Raw genomic sequence first — 7,531 nt, 5'->3', positions numbered from 1 at the left:
AAAAGCATACATTGCACCAAATTTAGCTCTCGCAACTAATCACTTATGATCAGTAAAATACAGTGCAGCCCATGTAACAAATGCATTACTCTGCCGGTTATTTTATTGATTTGTTTAAAAAGTTTTGAAACAAAAATTACTCTGCCAGTTTTAATATTTTGGTGTGAATCCCTCACTGAATTTAATTATGGATCAGAGCTATTACTTAATATCTGATTCATTTGCTGAACTACAAGTTAGCATAATTTTCACTCATGTCCATATCAAAATTTTTTGTTTTGTCTGAGTATCTTTTCTGAATGATTGTTCATCATTGATTTTTTTTTTTTTTTTTAAAGGGTTATCCACCCCAAAATGAAAATTTTGTCATTAATCACTTACCCCCATGTCGTTCCAAACCCGTAAAAGCTCTGTTCCTGTTCGGAACACAATTTAAGATATTTTGGATGAAAACCAGGAGGCCTGTGACTGTCCCATAGACTGCCAAGTAAATAACAGTGTCAAGGTCCATAAAAGGTATGAAAGTTGTTGTTGGAATGCTGTTTCTACAGGTATTTAGCTTTGATTTGAAAGAAAACAGTGCATCCTTGTGGTGCGGATGACACAGAAGAGCATACGCAGCATATGGTGATATGGAGAGACACAGAGGAGACCGTTGACAAAGGAATTGTTGAATAAAGTCGTTATTTTTGTTTGCTTCGCTTACATAAAGTGTACCTGTCGCTTCATATAACCCAGATTGCACTTCTGATGGCAGATGGAGTATTCTGAGGACGACTTTCATACCTTTTATGGACCTTGACACTGTTATTTACTGCAGTCTATGAGACAGTCAGAGGCCTCCTGGTTTTCGTCCAAAATATCTTAAATTGTATTCCGAACAGGATCTGAGTTTTTACGGGTTTGGAACGACATATGGGTAAGTGATTAATGACAAAATTTTCATTTTGGGGTGGAGTGTCCCTTTGAGAAGTAAAGATAGAGAGAGAGAGAGAGAGAGAGAGAGAGAGAGAATAAAGATTAATAAAATGATTACTTACAATAATAATAAATATATATGGTATACATTGTGGTGGAAAAAAATCAGAGTGAGTAAAAAATTTGGGGTGGGAGGAAAAAATTATTTTCAGATTTTTTTGTTCTCTCACAAAACTTTTGCATGCCCTCGAGGAACTTTGCGTTCCCTCACAAAACTTTTGCGGTCTCTCACAAAGATATTTGCATTCCCTCGCAAAACTTTTGCGTTCTCTCGCAAAACCAGTTGAGTTGAAAACACTTCCTGTTTACTTTACAGGTTGTAGTGGTTCATACAGCTCCATATGTTCAAAATGGAGCAGTTCATCGAGTTTTATTTTGAACTTGGATAAAACACTGCATGCTTATCAAGGAATGGTTTTGGGACATTCTAAAATGCTTAATGTAAAACACTGGATGACTAAATTCAGTACACACCTTATTAATAAAGCTTACAGACAAGCAGAATAGTCCAGAATATGAACGTAACCCGGTAAATTGCACTTTAAGCATATCCCACATAGAAAGCACCAGTTAATCTGCGATACCAAACAGGACCCCAGGGGCCTTGCCTTAACCAGACTTTACATGCTACTATACGGATTCATTCAGAATAACTAAACCACTGAGCAGCGCATAATTACTGCCATCTGGACGCAAGTCACTATTCTCTCCGCATCGCTGATGAAGTCGTCCATGTTTTCTCTGCATTGGTGCTGTTTTGAACTTATTATTTATTACTAATGCATTCCCTTACTGGATCCTTGAACTTTCCAGAAGTTTACCGGTTTCAAATGACCTCCTGTGTAGTGTGCTTTATAGTGTCATTTGTAATCATTTCTAGACACTTGACACTTTGACTCAGTACCGGCAACATGTCAGAAGTGCCGGTACGCACAAAAAAGTGCCAGTAAGCTAAAGACTAAAATACTGAAGTGCCAGTACTGTGTACCCACTTCAAGCACTGGTGTACCATATTTTGGTTTTATACCGTCTTTGTCCATTAGGCTCCCTTAAGCGTTTTCTATAGCCTAACGTTTTTCTATGGGGGATAAACATTGCATTACGGCTATCTGCTTTACTGATAGTAGGCTTATACTATTAATAAGGTTTATAATGTTATTAGTAATAATTGGGCCTCCAGTGTCACTGTTATAGTACATTAGGCCACATTAAGTGTTTTAGAATGTCCCAAAACCGTGCCTTAAACTATAAGCAAAGCTGACTGTATTTGAACTTGAGTCCAAGTTTAAAATAAAAATCTATCAACCGCTCCATTGTACGAGCGTACAAGCTGTATGAACCACTAACTTACAAGCTGTAAAGTAAAGAGTGTTTGTCCGAACTCAACTGGTTTTGCGAGAGAACACAATACAGCAAGCATATACAGCATTGCAAACCTTTTCCTACAGTACATTACAGCTCTGCACACTCTTGGTATTCTCTCAACCAACTTCATGAGGGTCCACTTGGGAAGCTTTTCAAAGAGTCTTGGATGGAGCTTCCATGTACACTTGAACTTGATGGTTGCATTTCTTACTCTCTCTGGTCCAGGTTTTTTTGTTTTTTGTTTTTTCATTAAAAATACTAACAACAGCAATTCCGATTTCAGTTTTGGAAAAAAAAAAAAAAATCCACGCTTTTGAGCTCAAGCATTTAGAAAGGTCTTTAAGATCATAAGAAAAAATATAGTCTAAAAAGTGAGTATACTGTAGACTAACATACTCTCATTAACTAAACTGGATCATTTTAGGCACACTGATGAATTCTAGATTGAGAGGCTCTGTACAATGTGTGTGTGTGTGTGTGTGTGTGTGTGTGTGTGTGTGTGTGTGTGTGTGTGTGTGTGTGTGTGTGTGTGTGTGTGTGTGTGTGTGTGTTTGTGTGTGTGTGTGTGTGTGTGTGTGTGTGTGTGTGTGTGTGTGTGTACACACCTGGTATTTCTAACGATATGGGGACCAAATGTGCCACAAGGATAGTTATACCACTATTTTTTGTCCTTGTGTGGACATTGTTTTTGGTCCCCATGAGGAAACAAGCTTATAAATCATACAGAATGGTCTTTTAAAAAATGGCAGTAGTTTTGTGTGAGGGGTAGGTTTAGAGTTAGGGGATAGAAAATACAGTTTTTACAGTATAAAATCCAGTAAGCCGATGGAATGTCCTCTTAAAACAATGAAACCAGTATGCGTGTTTGTCTGCTGGGTTGTGACGTGACATACAGCCAAGTATGGTGACCCATACTCAGAATTCGTGCTCTGCATTTAACCCATCCAAAGTGCACACACACAGCAGTGAACACATACACACCATGAACACACACCTGGAGCAGTGCTCAGTTAGATACAGTATCCATCAGCTCAGCCTCATGTTCACTGTTCTCACATCAGCTGGGTCTCGCTCATGCCAGACTGATCTGAATTCAGAGCAAAGTACCAACTCTCTCTCTTGCTCTTTCATAAGTGTTCCACCACCCTCTCCTCTCTTATTTTTTCTTCAATTTCTCTCTTTCTCCCTTCCAGTCTTGTTCGTCTTCACTCTTTCGTGGCATCTGGACTGAACTCAAAAGATAAAGGATGTAGCAATACACAACCGTTGGATCAGGGCAGATTTACTCCGGCATGGCTGAGCCTCATGGGCCGGAATTCTCTTTTCTCGCCCCCCATTCCTCCTCAACCCTAGAGAGCGTGACTGAGAAGGAAGACAAAGTGTAGGACAGACCCAGGCAAACCAGATCCACCTAGATCTCCAGCACAGGCTCTCCCACTTAACATCCACGTCGCCTCCCCCGGGACATGGTGTGGAACTCCCTCACATGCATCTCCCCTGACCTGATCTCCTTTCAGAGGCGCTCTGTGGAGCTATGACTCTCGACTCGAGAGACGCAGTGTTTAATAGCCTTCCCATCCATTCCCATCAGTATTTCACCGCTCTCGCCATGATCTCATTAATCAAAACGCTGCCTCTCATTTTCCCTTCTCTTGAGACACTTTCACAGTATATACAGATTCTGCAGAGCCAGCTGTGAACAGTTTCTGGAATATATCTATATTTATTTTTGATTTATCGAACTTAAAGCTGCAATCGCACTAGCCTTTGCACTCCATTAACTTCCATTCATAAGCATGCAAAACATTATGGCCAATGCAAGTTCACATGATGAGAAGATGTGTGACCAGTGAAGGATGTGAATGTTCAAACTTAGATTTAAACTCAAAAGATGCATGTTGTTGCACAATTGAGTGGACTTTTTATGTTTACATTTTAAATGCATTTGTTATTTTACCATTTTTTACAATATTGTGTTTCACTGTTGATTCACTATTGATTAGAAAATTGATTTTTTTTTTTTTTTTTTTTTTTTTTTTAAGTAGATAAGTGTAGTATGACCACAACTGACAGTGCTTGGCCATCTTTTCAGAAACCTTGGTACCAGAAGTACTTTTCCCATAGGGATTTTTAAAAAAAGGGGTTCATTAAAGTGTTCGAACCTAACAGTTACAAGGTGAGTCATGACATTAAAAACAGAAGTGAAAAGAAAAAAAAAGTGTGTAATATGAGATCCCAATCCCTTGATGCGCTGTGAATGACACATTAAAAAAATGGACAAATATAAAACTACTGATTTAAATGTTTATTATATGGGAGTAGTTTGGTGCAAGAGTTTTCTTTTGGAAATGTTGCAATTTGATTGTCAAGATTCTGTGATTAGCAGAGATTTCTTTGAAGAATCATGGGTAATGTAGTTTTTCACCAGCAATTTCATTGTTAAACATGAATATTTAACAATCAGCAATCACCCTTGCAAACCTGTAAGTAACTGATAGGTGCATAGGAAAAACAACCAAAAAAGGTAAAAAAAAAAGGTCAAAAAAAAAAACAAAAGATTAAATCCTGCACACTATCCACACTTGCAATTGTATTAAAATATTTTTGGATTGTTGCAATTGTTTTTATATTCCTGATGAAGGTCATGAAACAAAATGTTGGATTTATTCTTTTATTATTTTAAACATAAAAAAATAAAAATTTAAAATATATGCAATAATGTAGGCTGTTGACAAAAGCATATACCATTATTTAACAACTTTGTAGCTCACAGTAAGCATGTCTTTAAAGGTTTGCAAGTAAAAATCAGTTTCCCTATGGATAAAATTAATGTGATTTTTACTTATGGAACCTAACTGCTGGACTCTATGCAGTAGTTAGTGCCAGTCCTCTAATCTGATTGATCAAGCGTCATTCTAGAATGCTGCTATTTAGTCCAATAAACTACACTGGGACGTTTCACTTTTTGAATCGCTTTGCTTGTCTGTTTGTGATATTCCAGAAGAGAATTTGTATGTACTGTAAGTTGTGTGGTTTTGCCTAGCAAAAGAGTTTCTTTTTTTAAAATCTGTCTGAATTGTTGGTTACTATCTAGGTTACTGTTAATTTCTTCAGCACTCTTTTTGTGCAATATTTCCTAAATAACCCATAATAAGTGGCACACGGATCAGTGTTTAGATTGTAACCAAATGCAAAAACTGTTTCTCGCCAGCCGCCTTCTGCTCCAGATGTTTGGCATTCACTCATCCATGACTTTTATACATGACTCTGACTTTACTGGACCTACACTGCACAAATATCAGATGCTCTTGAATAACATGAGATTTCATTCCCATGTTTCTCTCATCCAGTGCCGCCCACCATGTCTTTCCTGGACAGCAGCCATTTCGTGAAATCCTTTCCATTCATTGTTTTAGGGAAATATGTTCTGTCTGTCCCCACGTTGGCCCTCTGACATTCAGACAGCGCCCTACTCTACAGTGAAAGGTTAGCTTAGTTCCACTCTCCCACACGTTCGCTATATGGCATTCTCTCAAATTGGAAAAGCAAGGCCTTGTTCTGGGAGCATGCTGGGGTTAAGGAGGGATACAGAGACATGATTTAGAAGGAGGCTTTAGAGCAACAACCCACCAACTAACTCATCCAGCCCAAAAAAAACTCAGCTCGGGGTGACTGTAGAAACTCTGCATCCCAGGAGATCAGTGTAACTCTACTGCCCCCTGCTGGGAGTATCATTGAAAACGTTAGCAGTGTAGTAAAGTGAAGCACTGGCTTGGGAAATTTCGCCTTTTCTAATCTCCTGGGTTGACGTCAGTTGTGGGGGATGGAGATTGGAAGTGTTTATGAAGAGCTCTACTGCCTCCTGTTGGATACAAAAATACGAGGCAATGGGAACTGTCAATTGTTATCTTCATTATATATTTAAAGCACTGTTGTTTCACTAATCACATGCACAATTTGCATAATTGTTTGTCAGTATCATAAATTAGTACAACCCATATCTGATGTGGAAACTAATTTGACTTGCATTTTCAATTAAAGAGCAAGTAAGTCAGAAACAAAACTTAATAAACTTGTTTCCTAGTGTCTTAAAAGTTATTTCATAGCAACTTACATTTTAAAAGATCTTGGAAACTTAAAACAACTGATTTTAAGAGAAATGTGTTTCTCCTTAAATAACATGAATTCATAATCTCTGTCATAATCATTCATAGTCCCTCTGTGAGCAAACAGTGTTTAGTATTATTATTTATATATTATTATATTTATTTAAGCTTTTTCAGTTTTCATTTCTTTTTTTGGTTTTATTGCAGGTAGTAATTTTACTAATTTTACTTTACTAGAAAAAAAGAATAAAAGTAAATGCGTGACATACAGTCATTTTTTTTTTCATTTTATTTTATGTATTTATGTTTTTTTTTTTTTTTTTTTTTTTTTTTTTTTTTTTTTTTTTTTTTTTTTTTTTGGAAATATTGTAATTATTCTGTCCTTTATAAACCCTTAGCAAAGAACTGATTCACACAATTGAGACAAATGCCAAAAGTTGCAGATGGAGGGTACTCACAAATCATGAGACCTTGACTTCTTGTGTGTGGGTGGGGTGGGGTGGGGTGGGGTACAAACAGGAAAATAACAAATAAAGCCCTATCATAACTCAAGAGATGAATGGCCCTCCTACACACGGAGCAAACAAGAGAAATGGGGTGAGAAGAGAAGACGACGGTGGTCAGATGGGTCAGAAAGTGAAAATGTGTGAGGAAAGGTGATGGTGGGTGGGGGGGTGGCTTGCACTGCACTGCCAGACCGCCTTAATCAATCAAAGCTCTTAACAAGACAGAGGCCACAGGGAACGTCCTATCATGTCTGGGACAGACGTGAAGACACAAGGGGCAGAATGAACACCCTGGGGTATATTCATGCACTGTTTTGGATGCTTTCTATAGCTAAGTGATAAATCACAGGATCTCAAGGGAAAAGCATTAAGGTGTATGTTTACAAAGACAGAAACAAGTGGGTAATTCAGACAGGCATGTAAACACTTTATATTGCTATTAACAGCATTATATTTCTGTTTTTAATGTTTATGTTATGGCCAATTACCGATAAATGACCAATGTTAAAATTAAATACTATTTTTTATACTAAAAACTAAAGTTAAATCATTTTAAATGCTACATGTGCATTTAAA

The sequence above is a fragment of the Cyprinus carpio genome, chromosome B9 (assembly GCF_018340385.1).
Source record: "Cyprinus carpio isolate SPL01 chromosome B9, ASM1834038v1, whole genome shotgun sequence".
NCBI lineage: Eukaryota > Metazoa > Chordata > Actinopteri > Cypriniformes > Cyprinidae > Cyprinus > Cyprinus carpio.
The sequence above is the reverse complement of the archived record's forward strand: the minus strand, read 5'-3'. Positions refer to the sequence as shown.